Consider the following 13,655-nt stretch of genomic DNA (forward strand, 5'->3'; position numbering starts at 1 on the left):
ACTGAGCCACCCAGGCGGCCTCTGAATGTTTTTTATTTTCATATCACATTCCTGGAAGTGATGTTCTCCTTTGTAGTTTACAACATAAGAACATTTTGAGCAGTGCTTTGCTCATATACTACACTCCTGAGCTGATGCTCTGAGTGAAATTGTTCTGGCTGCCCCTCCCTCTGGTTCTCCAGCTTGGATTTCTTCACTGGGCGGCTGGGAGCCCATTTGGGAAGCCCTTGTAGGTGACTGTATGTTGTCCATGGTATACATGCCCCTAACTAATGTTTCTCTGCTCTCTAAATTATCATTTTTGGTTTTGGAAGAGTATATTTAATCCTGAAAACCTTTAAAATAGACATTTACGGCTCTACATCATTGCTAAAAAAAAAAAGAACATTCTGAAAAAGCTTTCCAAATGGGTATAATGGCCATAATGGTGAAAAGATGAGATGTTTCATTGGGAATTATTGACCCTCGGGCAGACTGGCTGTCGTCTCATTGTCCCACTTAGAGCAGTGCTTTTTAAATTTTAAACTTCTGGACCAGTTTAAAAATTTAACAGAAGATATTGACCATTTTCTTAGGAAAATGCATATATGGACGCAGCATTTTATACACAGAAACCCAGGCTTAAATACTCTTGCATTCAGTTTTATTTTTTAGGAGCTGTCTTTTTTGCGATCTAGTCTGAAAGACTGAAGGATTTGCTTCAGCATAATCCAGAGGCGGGTAGTGTCAACGCAAATGTAGATGATACACAAATTGGCTTAGAGTAGGTCACTGTTGGAGCAAGGGGTACATGAGGGTTTGTTATACTCTCCTCTGTTCTTTTGTACGTGCTTGAAATTTCCTATAAGGAAGAGTTTAAAACATCAACAAGTGCCTGGAAATCCTACCACCCTTCTCACGGACCCCATAGAATCACAGAATCTTCCAGCTGAGAGGAAGGACCCGAGAAGAGATTAGAGTAAGGATGCTGGCAAAACCAGGTAAGACACCCACACAACACCTTGGGGTCGATTTTCAGGCCAGAATGCTGGGTTGGAGAAGGACTGGCAAGAATTGGTGACATTTGAATTGTTACTAGTAACACTACCTCATTTGCACCTGCCAGATGGGACATATTTCTGTTCTCTCCCTTTACTGCAGAAAGTAGATCTGTGGAAATCTTGAGGGGCCTGATTCCGGCAGCTGCAAGAGAGCTGTAGTCATGAGGTACAGATGGAGACATGACCCAGTCCCGCTGAGGGTGCTGGGAACGTTGCACACCCAGCCTGGAGGTCCAGGGGTCCGGGGTACCACATGGCTCTCTAGGCCTCAAGGACAAACACACCCAGGGGTTGCCATGGAAACAATGTGCTACCAAGACCTTGAAAGGACCAAAGAAAGTGCAGGCGAGCACCAGCAAGGGATGTGGAGTGTGGGCAAATGTGCCAGTGGCCTGGGCTGCCCTCACTCTCACTTAGGTGCCAAGACATTAGTTTCCAGTGCCTAGAGGAGGGTCTCCGTGACCAGTATGCTTGGCTCATTCAACTTGTTTCATCTCTTTTTTTCTTGCCTTCTCCCAGATTACGACCTGGAGCCCCAGAAGGTGTACAATCCCGTCTTCCTTCCCCAATGCATTTTCTTTTCCTTTTCTTCCTTTCTGTTGCCCTATATCAGTTCTCCCCCTGCCTAGGAGCATTTTCACTACCGTTTTTTGCTGGTAAGACACTAGGGACAGCCACGAAAGATATTAAACAAGATATATTTCAGCAATAAACAAGATTCTTGTATTTCTCACGGGATCCCAAAGAAATAATGATGAGAAATAAAAATTCCTGCTGGAGTATTTACAATGTACTCAGCTGTTGAAATGTTCAAAATGCAATCAAGGAAGTAATTTAGCACATTTCTAATACATTTAACTATGGCCATGATGTTGAAGAGTTTGGCCAAATTTTAAAAACCCAGTGAATCCTTCAAGATGTTATTAAGGAATCTCACCCTCACAATAACAAGTGCACTTGTGATAGTTAGTAGTGAATATTGTAGTTGTGGTTTGTTGTTATTGTCTGTCCCAAAGATCATGACCCAGAATTGAAAGGATGCAGTGTGACCTCCCCCTAGGCAGGGAACAGTATGATCCAGATGTTTCCTTTTGCACTGTATTCTCAGGACATGTGTCGACTATGTTTGGTTTGGTTCCCTGTCACGTATTTCTCTCGCTTGCTCACGTCACTCATGATTTCTCGCTGTAACTCTCCAGCCAGAGCACTGTTCCCCAAGGGTTCGCCATTCATTTACTTCTTCCACAATTGCTGTGATAGCTGAGTCCACTTGGTCTGTTATTTATTTGATATTTTCTTTAAATTGATTCATTTATTTTTTACTGGAATTTATTTTAAAGCAAATAATAGTAGTAACTTTTAAAAAATATATTTTATTTATTTATTCATGAGAGACAGAGAGAGAGGCAGAGACACAGGCAGAGGGAGAAGCAGGCTCCATGCAGGGAGCCTAAGCGGGACTCGATCCCTGGACTCCAGGACCACGCCCTGGGCCAAAGGCAGGTGCTAAACTGCTGAGCCACCCAGGGATCCCCTAGTAGCTTTCTTTTAAGCAGAGTTTCTCAAACATATTGGGTTCAAATTCCAGCTCTGCTTCTTACTAGTTCTGTGACTTTCCGCAAGTTATTTGACCTCTCTGGGCCTCAATTTCTTCATTTTTAAGGGAGGGACAACAATATCTTATCTTATAAGGTTGTGGTGAGGATTAAGTAAGAACATTAACACATATGAAACACTTAGAACAATGCCTGGTACACAGTAACCGTCAAAAACTAAGGAACAGATATGTTTATTGTGTATAACATAAAGGCTCTATTACATGAAATAAACATAGAACTATTGCAATTTAAGACGTTTGCCCATATAAACTCCAAGAATCATCTCTATCACCATCAGTGACACAATAACCACACTTTAGAAAAGAGCTTGACCACTGCCCCCACCCCCCATCCTTTCTGAGATTATCTTCTTATTGGCTTCCATGAGAATTTAAGGTGTCCCAGTCTTCTGGTTTTTCCGTCATGTCTTTAGATTCTTTGCTGAGCTCCTCATCCCTTGACCCTCTCATTCATACTGATTCAATCTTATATACTTTCTTGGGGCAATTTCATCCACTCCCATGGACTTAGCATAAGGAGACCTGCATTATCTAAACCTTTCTCAACTGGGGTCCTTCCTCTGAACCACAGAATGCAGAAAATGACTCAAGTACCTAACTAGTACTCTACCAGTACTCAAATACATAACTAGGGCTTTGTTCTATATGTACAAGAGCTAAAATCATTGCTCAGAAACAAGTTCTGGATGCAGGGTAGAGATGTGAATTCATCCCAGACAATAGAGGCCTTAGGGCATTAAGGCTTACTTCTCTAGTGGAGCTCCAGTTGAGAAAGGCTCCCCAACCCCAAGTCCCCACCCTATATTTCTTTTTTTTTTTTTTAAGATTATTTATTTATTCATGAGAGACACACAGAGAGAGGCAGAGACACAAGAGAGGGAGAAGCAGGCTCCCTGTGGGGAGCGCAATGAAGGACCTCATCCCAGGACCCCGGGGTCATGACCTGAGCCAAAGGCAGCCACTCAACCACTGAGCCACCCAGGAGCCCCCCTTAACCCTATATTTCTTCCTAAGGAAATGGCACCCGTATCCACCTTGTTGTGCAAGCCAGAAACTGTACAGTTATTCTGGAACCTCGCTCTGTCCTCTCCCCAATCCTCTGTCATCCTCCATAATCATTTTCCACTAGTGGATAATTCTCTCTAGCTTAATATCCTTTGACTCTCTTCCCTTCCATTCTCCTCACCGCCAGCACCTTGGGCAGTCCATACCACTTTGCCCCATGATTGTTTAAAAGCAACCTGTAGTCTCCTTGTTCTCACCAGTCTACCCACCACTGCTTCTTGGGAAAATCTCACTAAATATAAATCTTATTCCGTCTTAATCCCTCTGCTGGCTCTCCAAAGCCTTTCTGATAAGCTCCAAACCCTCCACATGCATTGCTGGTCATTCTGTTATACCGTCCGCTCCCTCCCTGTCATTCCTCTCCCTGCTCACCTTCTGCTCGGGGTAACCTCCCCCTTTTACCCACTCCCCTGCCATCACCCCCTTCTTCTGCAAAATTCTTACTTCTCAGTCTTTATCTGGCATGTTGTACCTGTGAGCTCCTCCTCTGAGGGGCAGTCAGTCCTCTCGGTTCTGCTGTCTCAGAAGTTGGCAACGTTGAGCAGAACCTCCACGCAGATGAGAGTCCCCCTGCGCCGTCTCCTGTTCTAGGGAGCCAAGTGTACTCGGGGGGAGCAGCTGTGAGCATTTGACTCACAAAATGGTTAAACTTGGAGAAGATCAGTTTTCAAATGAAGGTCTGCGCCTCTGGAGAAGGAGGGCAGCGCCCCGGTTTGTGGCGGCTCGGAGCCTGTACTTTTGCTGTTGGATGATGTCCTAAGATAAGTTGAATTAATAGCTCAGTTATGAGAAATGACGGGCTGGCACAGTCTCTTGTTTTCTTAGCAGAGCTGTGGCTGCCAGCTTTGCTGTATTCGCTAGTCTTGCAAGGCTCTGAGTCTCCTGGGAGCTCCCAGTAGTAATCACATCTGTGGCATGGATGTTTCCAAAAGGCTGCATTGGAGAGTCAGCCAAAGATGTATAGCAGCTAAATTACTTTTCTAAAAAAATTTATTTATTTGATTTGAAGGAGACAGAGCATGAGCAGAGGGAGAGGGAGAGGGAGAAGCAGACTCCCCGCTGAGCAGGGAGCCCAACGCAGGGCTGGATCCCAGGACTCCGAGATCTTGACCCGAGCTGAAGGCAGACGCTCAACTGACTGAGCCCCTCAGGTGCCCCTGAATTACTTTTTTAAAAAAATATATTTTATTTATTTTATTTAGAGAGTGAGTGTGAGGGGAAGGGGCAGGGGGGAGAGGGACAGAGTCTCAAGCAGACTCGGTGCTTGGTGCAGAGCCCAACATGGGCCCCATCTCATGACCCTAAGATCATGACCCCGAGAAGATCACGACCCTGAGATCACAACCCTGAGATCACAACTGAAACAGAAACCAAGAGTCAGACGCCTAACTGTGCCACCCAGGCATCTCAGCTAAATTACTTGTGATCAAAGAATTTTTAAACAGACACTCATGGCAGGGCTGCAGGGAGTCTAGGAACCGCCCCCCTCCCAAAATGATAGGTTTTTTGTATATGTTCATGTGTACATTTCACTTGCAGAGAGGGTCCACCGCTGAGGACTGAGATACAGTTGTTCCCTTTGGATGAATTTACCCATCCATTAAAATCCTTGAACATGGTGGAGGGGGGCATCTGGGTGGCACAGTTGGTTGAGCACCCAACTCTTGGTTTCGGCTCAGGTCATAATCACAGGATTGTGAGGTCCAGTCCCATAGTGGGCTCCGCACTCAGCAGGGAGTCTGCTTGAGATTCTGTCTCCCTCTATCCCTGCCCCCAGCTCGCTCGCTCGCTCTCTCTCAAATAAATAAATATTTAAAATAAAATAAAATATTCGAACACTTGTCATGATATATCAGGCACTGTCCTAAGGACTAGGGATTATGGGGAAAAAAAACACCCACATAAAAGCATCTGCCCCTGTGACCCTTATATCCTAGTAGGATAAGGCAGGCAACAAATTGAGGAAGTAAGTTACATTCTATTTTATAAGGTGCCAAGAGCCACAGAGAAGAATTAAGCCAGGTTGCACTGGGGAGAGAGAGGTTAAGAAGGCATCATTGAAAAGATGACACTTAAAGACTGGAGCTGTTGAGGGAGCCAGCCACGTGGGCATAAGGGAGCAGGGCATGCCAGGTAGAGGGCACGGCAAGTGCAATGGCCCTGAAGTCCCAGAGGCATCCACAGGACTCTCTCTTCAGAGTTGCTTTTGCTTGACATTAAGGCAGACAGGAGGGTCTAAGAATACATCATCACCTTCCAGAAGAGTGGAAAGGCTGAGCGTCTCAGGTCAAACCAGTTTTTGTTTGATGGCCCAGGCTAGTTTGCCTCACCGAAGATGCACAGAACAAGGATATTGCTCTGGATCAGGGACGGACCTTCATTATCATTCAGCCCTGCCGGCCCTCCTATGGGATAGACACATATATACGTTTGGTTCAAATTCCAATTGTCATTTTGATCATTGGCCATTTTCAATAGATGGCCTCTCAGAAGAAGTACTTAATAACTCCAAGGGGGAAAGTGAGAGTACATTAAGATTCAAGAGGAAGACTTCACCTTGTTTTCAGCTAAATTCTTTTTGTTCCAACAGCTAGACTCATTTGACAATATTTTGTATATTTGTAATTCATTGTAAAGATTTTGACTTTTAGTGAAATGGAAACTCATCAGAGAAGAAACATTTCATGATCCTACTTATATTTCTGGAAATTTTATTGTGGTAAAATATACATAAAATCAACCATTTTCAACATCTTTAAGTGTCAGAGTTTAGTAACATTAAGTACATTCACATTGTTGTGCAACCGTCACAGCTATCCACTTCCAGAACTTTGTCATTCTCTGTTCTGTAACTCTGTACCCATCAGACAAGAACTCATCGTTTCCCCCTCCCTCCCAGCCCCTGGTAGCCACCGTTTTGCTTTCTGTGTCTATGAATTTGATACTCTAGGTACCTTATATTAGTGGAATCATACATTTGTCCTTTTGTGTCTGGCTTATTTCACTTAGCTTAATAGCTTCAAGGTTCATCTATGCAGTAGCATGTACCAGACTTTCATTCTTTTTAAAGGTCACATAATATCCCATTATATGTATATATATATGACACATTTTTTTCCTTTAAAAAAATTTTTTTTATTGGAGTTCAATTTGCCAACATATAGCATAACACCCAGTGCTCATCCTGCCAAGTGTCTCCCTCAGTGCCCCAGTCACCCCAACCCCTCGCCCACCTCCCCTTCCACTACCCCTTGTTCATTTCCCAGAGTTAGGAGTCTCATGTTTTGTCACCTCACTGATATTTTCACTCATTTTCTCTCCTTTCCCTTTATTCCCCTTACTAATTTTTATATTCCCCAAATGAATGAGACTATATAATGTTTGTGCTTTTCCAATTGACTTATTTCACTCAGCATAATACCCTCCAGGTCCATCCACATCAAAGCAAATGGTGGGTATTTGACACATTTTGTTTATCCGTTCACTCACTGATGAACATTTGGGTAGTTTCCACCTTTTTTTTATGACGAAAAATTTTATATTTAGATTTATAGCCGGCTGGACTCCGTTTAGATGATTCCAATTTTGTTGGCAATACCCAAAGCATCATAGTCAAAAGCCAGTCGAACATATGCTTTCTTCTCTCCATCAGGCCTAATCAAGGTGTTGACCCCACAGAGCTTCTTCACAGCCTGTTTGATCTGGTGCTTATTGGCCTTGACATCCACAATGAACACAAGTGTGTTGTTGTCTTCTATTTTCTTCATGGCTGACTCAGTAGTCAGGGGGAACTTGATGATGGCAGAGTGATCAAGCTTGTTTCTCCTGGGGGCGCCTTCAAGAATATTTGGGCTAGGAGACGCAGGGTCTTGGGTCGTCGGAATGTAGGTGACGTACGTATGGATCTTTTTTTTGTGACTGCACGCCTTTCAGCACCGCTTTCTTAGCTTTCAAAGCCTTTGCTTTGGCTTTGGCTTTGGGAGGGGCAGGGGCTTCCTTCTTCACCTTCGGTGCCATCTTCATGAAAGGGAGTTTCCATCTTTTTTAGCTGCTGTGAATGATGCTGCTATGAACATGGGTGTACAAACATCTGTTTGGGTCCCTGCTTTCAGTTCTTTGGGGTATATGCCCAGAAGAGGAATTGCTTAGCAAATGGTAATTCTGTATTTGATTTTTTGAAGTACCGCTTATACTGTTGTCCGTGGCAGCTGCAGTATTTTACGTTCCTACCAAGAGTGCACAAGGGTTCCAGTTTCTCCACATCCTCACCAATCCTTGCTTTTTTGATAGTAGCCATCCTAATGGGTGTGGCTGTGGGTTTTGATTTGTATTTCCCTAATGAGTGATGCTGAGCATCTTTTCATGTGCCGCACTTAATATTTTACAAGCATCACTCTGGCTGCTGTACTGAATGTTCTTAGCTATGGGGTGAGGTGGAAGGCAGGAGGCAAATGTGGAAAGAGGAAGACCAGTTAGAAGGCTATTGCACTTGTCTAGGTAAATCACAATGGCAGCTTGGAACAAGGTGATGGCAGTGGAACTGGTAAGAAATCATGGGATTCTGGGTAGATTCCAGGTGAGAGCTGTTGAGATTCCAAGAGGAGTGTGAAAAGGAGTCTAGAATGACTCCTATATTTGTGGCTGTGCAAATGGCTATTTACTGAGATGGGGGACACTGGGGGAAGAGTATGTGGGGTAGATGAGGTGTCAAGAGACTGATTTGGGGCATGTTAAGTTTGGATGCCTATTAGACTTTCAAGTGGAGAGGTCATGTTGACAATGGATATGAGAGTTTGGAGACCAAGGGTATTTCAATTATCTGTTGCTGCTAATAAAATACCCTAAAACATAGAAATTTGAAACAGCAACAATATATTATTTTTTAAACAATTCTGTGGGTTGACTGTGCTACGCTGGACAGTTCTGCTCTATGTGGCATCAGTTGGGGTCAGTCACTCGGCTGCTTCAGCTGGTGGCAGGCCAGAGCAGGACGGTCCTGTGATTTCACTGACTGCCTGCACCTCAGGTCTACCATGTGGCCTCTCTGTGTGGTTAGCTTGCAGCATAGCATGGTGGTCACAGGGAACAGACTTCTTATCCAGTGGCTGGCTTCTCCAGGGAGGATTAGAGCAGAAGCTGTCAAGACCCTTTTTTTTTCTTTTTTAAAAATTTTAGTTAGCATACAGTGCAATATTGGTTTCTGGAGTACAACCATCAGGCCTCTTAAAGAATAGGTCCAAACTGACATACCGTCTCTTCTACTATATCCTGTTTGTCAAAATAAGTCACTGGGCCGGCTCATGTGCAAGGGGAGAGGAAACAGATGCTACCTTTGATGAGAACAGTGGCCTGTGCCTACGGGGATGGGAGGAATCAGTGGCCGCCATCTTTGGAGACTAAACACCACAAAGGGAGAGGTCAGGGCTGGTGATAGAAGTTTGAAAGTAATCAGAAGATAATCACTGTTTAAGCCATGGTACTGGGTAGGATTACCCACCCAGGCAATGAATGACTCTAGGTGGTAGGAAAGAGATGGAAACGCTGATCTCCAGGGTAGTCCAACATTTTGCACTTGGAAGGAGGTGAAGCCAGCCAATGAGACTGAGAATAAACAACTAATAAGTAGTTGGAAAACACAGGGGAGTGAGGTGTGGCTGAAGACAGAATGCAGTTAGCATTTTTAAGAATGAGGGTGTGATCAGTTGTGGAAAATGCTGCTGAGAGTTCAAGTGAGACTGGGGAAGAAGGCTGACAACTGGATTTGACCAGGTGGACGAGGGTTGGCTCATCCTGAGGAGGCTGTTGATGTCCTCGGGGTAACAGCTGAGAGGGGATGAAGACTGAGAAGTAGGACTCAAGGTCGTTGGGGACTTGGAATCCCAGACATACTGTCAAGGACACTGGCATGGCATGACTTTTTTAAGGTCGGGCAGGGACATGCATTTTTAAGAAGTGAATTTAAGTTTTCACTTAAATTCCAGTTAACACAGTGTAATATTAGTCCCAGGTGTGCAGTGTAGTGATTCAGCCCCTCCACACACCCATCACCTGGTGCTCATCACGATGGGTGCTCTCCTTGATCCCCATTACCTGTTTCACCTTCTTTCGGGTGATTAGTAGTTTGTCCTCTGTAGTTAAGAGTCTGTTTCTTGGTTTTAAGAAGTGAATTTTAATTTTTTTTAAGAAGTGAATTTTTAAATTAAGTTAAAACAATATTCTGGAGTTCTAACAACGAATGAGCCTAGAGCCCAGGCGTGAAGCCCTGAGCTGCTTCCTCCTAAGGCAGAAGACGCCAGAAGGCCCCAAGAGAAAGCCAGGTATCAACAATGCAGGGAGGGAGACAAAGGTGGGACTGAGGAAAAGATGGAAGGCAGAGACCTATTTTGGTGGTTGAAACAAATTCCAGAGCTCACGGTAGGGTGATTGGGAAGGGAAATGGCGTGGATGGGTTGAGGTCCGCAGGTGCCGGGCAGGCAACTAAGTGCAGGGGAGGGAGGGCACAGGTGACTAACTGTGGTGACACGGAAGACTGCAGGAGGAGGTGCGGGTGTGAGATTCGGGTTCCAGTTCTGCTTCCCCCCTGCCTAGCGGTGTGGCGTGCGGCTGAGTCAGTGCAAATAAAAATAAGGATTACCTCCCATGACTGGAAATCCCAGAGGAAGGTTGCATATTTTAGGGATTGTTTGACTCGGCAACTCAACGATGGCATCAAGGACCCAGCTGCTTTCTCTCTGCCGCCCCTTATATGGCAGTGGCTTCATTCTGAGACTTGTTCCATCTCACGGTCACTATGGTCACTACGTAAATATAAATTATCTATAAACATACAGGTGTGTATTTCCTTTTACACATCTAGAGAGAAAGACTCCCTTTTGTTAGCATTCTCAAAGGTGAAAACGTGTCTTTTCCATCAGCCCAGCAAATCTCTCCTGGAGTCTCATTTGGGTTGAATTTGGTTAACGTGTCCAATCCTGAACTAATTCCTGTGGTCTGTAAAATGCCACGTGCTGTACACTGGCTGTGGCAAAAATGACCCGGATCAGCATGTCCCCTCCCCCTTTAAAAAAAATGAGCCCTACATTGGGTGTAGAGATTAGTTGAATGAATGTTTGAAATATATCAAAAAAAAAAAAAGGTGGTTCAGCTTTTTATTGAATGGGTTACAGAAGAGGGTTAGTCAAAAAAGACCAAAGCCCACGTCATCATCCGACTCCTCGATTCCTGCTTCCACTCTCTTCTCCTCAGTGGGGTGGTAGTGGTGGTGGTGGGGGGGGGATGTCCTGCTGGGGCAGGCCCACCAGCCCCTGCATTGCAGATGAGGCTCCCTCCCCATGTAGACACTGGCCGCGACCTTTGCCAGCAAGTCCAGCTGGAGAGGGTCAGCATTTACACCCGCTGCTTTAACGAGGGCACTGATCTTATCTTTAGTGACCATCAGCTCATCATTGTGCGGGATGAGGGCCAAGTAGGTGCAGGCGAGCTCTGAGATGGAGGCCATGGTGCGGGCAAGTGCTGCTGGGCCCGGGGCTGGTGCCAGTCGCTGGATGAAGTGAGGGCCTCACCCCAGTGCGGCCTTAGCTTCTCTGGAAGAACAAGTCCCACAGCGCCTTTGGCCTCACTTCTGATTATCACAGTATACAAATTTGTCCAAATCTATCTACACAAGACCAGCCAAATTGGACTTTTGGTGCTTCAAGATGGCCCCTATGTCTGCTCTGCTTTTGTGCAGGCTCTTCCTTTGCTTTCATGGTTGCTCTCCTCTCTTTCCTGGCTGAAAGTCTCTTCTTTCAAAAGCCAAGTTCAAATGCTTCTTCTTTTTAAATAAAGATCCACTTACTGAAGCAATCTCTATACCCAATGTGGGGCTCGAACTTATGACCCCAATGATCGAGGGTCATATGCTCCACCGACTGGGCCGGCCAGGCACCCCCCAAATGCTTATCCCGATGTAGGCTTCCGTGGCCTAGCCAGGTTCATCCTCTCACTAGGAAGGTGCAATCAATGTTACCTCCTAGCGTGCTGGTCTCACCCGCTCTAGATTCTCAGGTTGAGGACAGTGAAGTTCTCCTCCTCCTCCTCATTCTGCATTTGCTCATTTAAAAAGAATTGTGTCCACTGTGCATACAGAGGTGAAGAACAGCATTCAGTAAACATGGGCTGAGCTGATGCTGAACGGGACTCATGCGGGCTGGAGGGATGCTCGTAGTGGGGGCATCTGCACCAATGACTTGACATTCTCTAGGTTTATCTTCTATTCTCAGTGTAACCATATTTGCCAAAACCCTTGCCTTGGTGGGCCTTAAACTCCCAGAAAGGCTGAGTTTCTACTGCCAAAGTGGAGGAAAGACCAGAGATAACTTAATAAGACATTTTATAGATTGTTCAGGGGGGAAAAAATCTCTTTGAAATTATGAAGTCATTTCAGTTTAAATTCCAGAATCATACAAAGCACTATCATTTGTATTATGATAATGATTCGTTTATTTTAGAGAAGACCAAGAGAACGTCAAGCAGATTCCATGCTGAGCGCAGGGCCCGATATGGGGCTCGATCTCACAACCCTGAGATCATGACCTGAGCCAAAACCAAGAGTCAGATTGAGCCCCCAGGCACCCTCTATCATCTGGATTATTGAGCACTGGCTTTCACAACCTTTTTTTGCCATGACTCACAGTAAAAAAAAAACAAAAACCCTTTCCATCATGACCTAACTCATATATGTTCATTCATTCATTCCTTCAATAAGCAGGTCCTGGTCTCCTACTATATGCCAAATACTAGTCTAAGCAGAATACAGCCATGAACCAAGAGGAAGGGAGGGAAGGAAACACAAATCCTTGCCTCAAAGACCTTACCTACTGGTACAACATATAACAAAGTAAAACACACACAAACACCAGAAACAGAAGGTTAGTGAAACAAAACCATGTTATTACAACACGTCATGTACTCTCATGCTTCGTATTTTTCAAAGAAAAAAAAATAAATGCTGGTCACATTCCATTAAGCCATTAAGTCGGCTTCTCATTTCAGTAACAGGTTGAAGCCTGCACACTGGTCTAGACAATTTATAAGGTAGGCAGAGTGTGTGCTGTTCCTACTTCACGGGTGAGACGGAGTGACAGGCCAAGAGCGGGGAAATGAGTCACCCAGTTGCGGGGAGGGGGGTGGGGCAGCAATACGGAAGCATCACCTCAGGGTTTCAGATAGCCCACGGCTTTCCCCATCAACCTCTGCAGTCTTCCCAAGGGTCTTAGTCACTACTTTTTGGAAGAGGCTCACCTTTGCCTGGAGCAGCTCTTCCTGCCCTTCCAGGTAAAATCGTACCAATACTTGCAACTTGCAGGCCTGTCTAGACTGCTGTGTGCTCTGGGTGCCTCTTGTGCAGCGCTCTGTGCTCTGGCTTCCTTCATCCTTTCTGCCTCACAACAGCAGGCTCCTTCCACTGTGACCTCCTTAGGCGCAGGTCTCAGCTTTCTCATCTTCCCCAACTCCCCCCCATATGACAGTGGGGCGCCTGAGTGTCTCAGTGGTTGAGGGTCTTCCTTGGTTCAGGTTGTGATCCTGGGGTCCCGGGATCGAGTCCCACATCAGCCTTCCAGCAGAGAGCCTACTTCTCCCTCTGCTTGTGTCTCTGCCTCTCTCTCGGTGTCTCTCATGAATGAATAAAATCTTAAAAACAAAATGCATATGGAATGGACCTGAATTTGTAAAGGACTTGCAGGAGAGGGCGTGGAGGAAGTGCTTACCAGCACTAGGGCTACAGGATTTAACAGCATCTATTTAAAAGGCGGAGAGATTAGAAAAGATACCACTGAAAAAAACATCTTTACCTAGGTTATAAAAGTCACACATTAGGTTGAGGCTTCAACAGCATAAAAAGTACACAATCCAAAAATTTTTAAACTCCTTAGCATCAGTAGATAGATTTA

The 13,655-nt window shown here is 45.1% G+C and overlaps 1 pseudogene; it reads right to left on the bottom strand.

The window, feature by feature from the left end:
* Positions 1-2,813: 2,813 nt before the first annotated feature.
* Positions 2,814-12,026, bottom strand: LOC144322675 (large ribosomal subunit protein P1 pseudogene; annotated as a pseudogene).
* Between the last annotated feature and the right edge of the window lie 1,629 nt (positions 12,027-13,655).

This window comes from Canis aureus, chromosome 10 (assembly GCF_053574225.1).
Source record: "Canis aureus isolate CA01 chromosome 10, VMU_Caureus_v.1.0, whole genome shotgun sequence".
Classification (NCBI taxonomy): Eukaryota; Metazoa; Chordata; class Mammalia; order Carnivora; family Canidae; genus Canis; species Canis aureus.